The sequence below is a fragment of the Vanessa cardui genome, chromosome 11 (genome assembly GCF_905220365.1).
Source record: "Vanessa cardui chromosome 11, ilVanCard2.1, whole genome shotgun sequence".
In the NCBI taxonomy this organism is placed as follows: Eukaryota; Metazoa; Arthropoda; class Insecta; order Lepidoptera; family Nymphalidae; genus Vanessa; species Vanessa cardui.
The window spans coordinates 1,677,043-1,683,042 of record NC_061133.1 but is presented as its reverse complement, the minus strand read 5'-3'; positions in this window follow the sequence as shown (position 1 = coordinate 1,683,042).

Below are 6,000 nucleotides of genomic sequence, written 5' to 3'. Positions count from 1 at the left end.
GAACGACAGTTTATAAAACACACATAGACACCTCAATTATCTGCACGGTGGTACATACAACATATACCATACGATAAAGAATATATAACCACCTGAATGTACCTCAATAGAAAAAAGTTTTAATCATTCAAATCAAAGATGATTTACAAAAATATCTTGACAAAAAATTTTTTTTGAAGTTTTTAAAAGATAATAATGACGAAATAATATATGTATAGATACAGTCAATGATGTTGTAGTAAACAGATATGTTATTAACGCGCAAAAAGTGAAGACTAGAAAACGTCCCAATTGGGACGTTTGCCTTTAGTCGTTTTACGTAGTAATACGTTATAATACATCATAATTACGTAGTAATACCTTTTGCGTAATTAGAACATCTAGTTATCCCTTTTACTTATTGTTTTTATCAAGCTATCCTTTTTACTTGTAACGAAATGTAAAAATAAACTAAAATAAACGGTCCCCGCCGCGGCACACTTTTTTCTGTTGTTTAGTATGGATATAACATATCTGTTTATTAGAATATCATTGGATATATGTAGTTAAAAAAAACTTAATTCACATCCGTAGCATAAAAACTGTGAATATTTTTGTCTACGTAGTGATGTACTTACACGATATGCACACATACAAAGAGTATTTACCTATTCGCGATTCCTACAGCCAAATATCCGCTGTTCTAAATACCAGGTTCATCCATTATAAACATTTATCTCGTACCCATAACGCATTTTTTATCGCTTAACTAGAAAAATATTTATTCAGTGTTCGTAAATCGACAAAAAATAGACAATAGTTAGCATCAAGCGCAGTCATATGTTATATTATTTAGTTAAATTAGTTTTTATGTAATTTACGGATAAAAAATAACAAGGCCATTTTTTTGGCTTAATATCATAGTTGAATAGAAGATTACGTAACTTCTAGTCTAGCTGTGTAAACTTATGTACAATATGCTTGATACATAGGAATAGAAATATATACAAACACAAATAGTTAATACAAACATTTGAAAAACATGTTCAAGATAAAAAAGTTGCCAACATTTTGTATAAAATTATAATATAGTGATTAAAAACATTGTAGATTTATATTACTCATTAAATGAATTTGTGTCGCTATTAAAACTAACTAACATTTAATAATAATTTAACATACATTTTAACTTAATGGGATAAAACGACTTCGAAATCATTATATATAAATACCTAAAAAAAGGAAAATAAAGTTTAATTTTAATTTCCCACTGCAGGGTCTCCACTGAGGCCTCCCAATGAGGGTTGGTGGAATACACATGTGACAGCATTTCGATGAAATTACACATGCAGGTTTCCTCACGATGTTTTCCTTCACCGCCGAGCACTAGATGAATTATGAACAATAATTAAGGACATATATATATACATATATATATATAGATATATATATATATATATATATATATATATATATACATACACACATAATATATATATATAGTGGTGTTTGCCTGGGTTTGAACCCAAAATCATCGGTTAAGATGCGGTCTAACCACTGGGCCATCTCAGCTCTAAATACCTAAATAGTATAAAATCACATTTTAAGACAAGTATGTAGACTATATAGCCTCAGGAATATAATTTTAATCAGAACAATCGACTCTTAAGTATATGTAGGTATGTACTAAATAAAAAAACAGTCAGATACTTAATTCATAATTTCATATCACTTTAAAAAAGAACCGATAATAATTCAGGCATTTTATACAACACAAGACTATAATTAGATTATAAAAACTATAAGCTTATATTTATTGACTTTTGGGCAGAATATGTTTCACAATTTGTATGTCTATTTTTACTATAAAAAAAAAATAAAAAAATGTATTTTAAATGTAGGTACTAAATAAAAAATAACGCAACAAAACAAAGTAATAGAAAAAATGAAGCATTAGAAATAAACAATATAAATCTTTTTCTAACACAAATAGATAGTGAATGTAAATATGTGTGTTTTTCTAAAAACTTATTTCTAAAAATATATTGCACATATATCAACTGCCTCTAGAGGATTCTAGAAGACCAGTATTATTTCTGGTGTCGGAAATATTTAAAAAGCTAAATCTTCCAAATAGATTACCACCACATACCAGTCCACATATGTGGACTAAAATAAATAATAAAAGAAATCTTAAAAAGTAACATGAAACACATTTTCGGCAACCGCTAACTTTAATTAATTTTATCATAAGCTAAATAAAATGCAAATATATCAAAAGCAGAATAACAGTCAACAATATAAAATTGTGATTGCAGTCTTAATTCTGCACATTTAAGAATTATTTAATTTAAACACAATAAAACCTTCTATCATGTCATAATTTCAGAGTGTTAAACAATGTAAAATTAATTTATTATCTTAAAATGTCTTTGGACTGATTTACTATCAATAAATAAAGTTTATCTTAACAAAATATGTTGTCCGATTATTTCAACTGATCTCTCTGCGTAATACCGACTATCATACACTTCCACGCAGCTGTATAATCCACGAGTGTAACATATTTACCTTATTTTATCAAATAGTTTATTGCCTCTTATCGATTTTGAGCGTAACCGTTATAAAACATATTATAAAATATTGGTTAATTTATTGGTTAGTATTTATGTTAGGATGCTAAGGTAGCTTACACACTGACGGCTTCAAACGATCGGATTGACGACGACTGATTCCGAAAACATCTCGCAAAGGTGATACGAAACAGATTAATAAAGTTAATTATTATTATTATTAGACTTTTTTTCTGTTTAATATAAATATATCCTTAGGCTTTTATTTAAAAATAAACACCGAAAGATGAATCATACAAACGTTCTGTATGCGGCATTAACCTAAATGACTATAAAATGAATAAACACGGTTGCATTACTATCACCGTTAAGTCTTGCTGAAATTTTTATCTATACTAATATTATAACTCTGTTTGTCTGACCAATTTCCCATAAAACGCGTGAGACTAGTTTACTATAAAGTAATTATCATAAAAGAGTTCTCCGACATAGCTGCTAATCCTGACAAATATAAAAGGATATAATGAGACAAAACAGCATGCAAGAAACAAGTTTCTAAATCATATATGAAATTCTTATTGTCTTTTAAATATATTTTATGATTAGTTGACGGTCGCTGTTTCGCTGGCGTTTTTTGGGGTTGGTTGTCATGGGTTAGGCAAAAAAATATAAACAATGTCATAAGGCATTGGGTCTTACACAATGACTTATCAATAAATAGGTCATTAATAGGCACCGTGCGTAGCGATGACTCTGCTATCTCGTGACTCAAATTCAAAACTTTTACCTTCAATTTCAGAAATTCTACTGTCAAACAACGGAAAATATTTCTGAATTATCGTGTTAATTTTTGATAATTTGAGCTATCGAAATGTATTGTTGTATTTCTGCATGCCGTAATACATCCCAAAACAACTTTAAGGGTGTAAAATTTTACTATTTCCCTACTAATAGCTATAATTGTTGTTTCTTTTAGTAGTCATCCAAATAACTGTTTCCCATCTAAAAATACCACCATCTGCAGCGCCCATTACTTTCATTGTTAATTTGTAAAAAACCATGTTTTATAATTTTGATCATTGTAAAATCATATTTACAGACTTGACAGCTGCCAGCCTGCCACCAATGTGTCTGGGAAGTTTCTTTTTTTACTCGCACGGTGTCTCTACTGTCGGGATTTTAACGCCCTCTATTGTTTCTGCACGGTGCCCATAATGTTTACTGGCTTTATAGATTTTTTTGTTCTTTTTTCATTTGTGTGTCAAACGAGTTTACTTGTATTCTAGAATAGTCTCGAATAAGTTAGTACGACTATAAAATCCTTTGGCATTGTTACATTTTGTTTGCTTTTCCAAATTAATCTATCACTTCCTTGGGATTCATGTTTGCTTCATACCAAATTTCATCAAATTCGGTTCAGGGGTCTGGTCGTGAAAGAGGGACAGACAGACAGCGTTACTTTCATTTTCATTAATTAGTATAGAAGTAAAGATAAAGATTACAATTGTAAGTCACTTATTAACCTTTCACAAGAAAGAAGGTGAATCAGATTAATTAATCCATTGATTAAAAACAGCACCTCCATTTATTTGTATTCAATGATTACAGTTGCTTTACAATAGCTGATTTCGAAATTCAAAACAAATTATCCAATAAAATTAAAATAGCACAAGTCCCGCTGTTATACCTAAGTTTTACACTGCGATCGAAGTCCGGCCGTAATCATGTTAGAAAAACAATTGAATATGAATTTGTTTGTTTCAAATATATTTTATCTATTATTATTTTCATTTATTATTGATAACACTAAAGTCGTCAATAGCTAACTTATATCCTAATTATGTACCCTCTGACATCTCTGGTATTAAGCAATTGTTAGCGAGTAACCCTAACCAATATGATGCTACCATAGAACGTCATAATTATATCACATAATTACGTATAATGATTATAATCGAAACTGTTTATTTTACTTTTAAAATTATTGTTGTATTGTTGTTTAATAATTTATTGAACTTTAATTAATATTATTTTGTGTGGCATAATATTTAAGACTGGCAAAACTTTATTTAAAAAAAATGAGCGGTCACGCTCAATAATTATACGATTGCATGATATTGGGGATTAAATGTATTAATTGGGAGAGTTATTATCAAGTTTGGATTTATTTGTCATCCGGATCAAGTGAAATTATACTTACACAACATTAACAATATTTTATGTTAACAAAATTAGTCAAACGATTTGTTCCACAAAAATGCTTGTATTTTAAGATAGTCGAAAAAAAAGAAGTAGGCGGTAGCGTAATGCCATACTTCTCGGACAGCCCGCCATACCGACGCGAAGACATTAATTTTAATAAAAGATTTCAACCATTTGTATCTGGCTAATTTTTGGATAGCTAATTATTGTCGAGTAGCCATTCACGAAAATCACCTTGCCATACTTTTCCGACAGTTCCCAATGGCCGCCATACCACTGCAAAGGTAGGTAGTATTTTTTTTTGGAAAAGCGATTTGTCCCATTATTGCATTTGAATTTTTGGAAAGTATTAGGCAAAATGTGACCGTTATTATTTTTCCCATACTTCTAGTAGGGAGAAAAAGTGCTGCCATCCTTGAAATACTTATTTATTTAACAAATTTTTAAAATACGACTGTAAAACGTAAAATCATTTTTTACATCATCACTATATTCTCGACATATGGATACAATTGTACGTAAAAAAAAATTATTACAGATTGTAAACATGGGGCGGATGACTGTCGGACTTGAGCTGAAAGGTGAAAAAGAAAAACAAAATTGGATGATTTGTACCAGTATGGCATTTGGATTTTTGGAAATTATACGATACAATGTGACCATTATTATATTTGCCATACTTGTAGTAGAGGGAAAAAGTGGCGCCATACTTGAAAAACCTGATCTTTCGACATTGAAAATCAAGGTACAAGACATAAAATCATTTGTTACAATATGGCATCATCGTATTCGGTTTATTTGGATAACATTTAACCAAAAAAAAATTATCCCATACTATAACTATATTATACAACATAATATCTGCTTGTAGGACAAGATTGCCGCCACCTACGTGTTTGAAACTTTGTATTTATATTCGTCAAACCTCAAACTTACAGGAAAAAATTGTGCCATACTGGTACAAATCGTTCGAATTACGAATAAAATCTTAGGATTATGAAAAAATATTGTTCACATTCGCCGCCTCCCAGGGGTATGGCATTATCAGACTTCTATTTATGATCGTACAGGGAACTGTTAAAAAACTGTTTTTGCGTTGCGTTCGATTAAAGCCCACGCGATTGGGCCGCCGGTGCGAGCGCTATGACCATCATTTTCCTCTTTGCCTTAACGTAATTAGACCCCTGAAGAACGGCCATACTGGTACAAATGACCAAATATTTTGTCTTTATCATCTCCCGGTCTA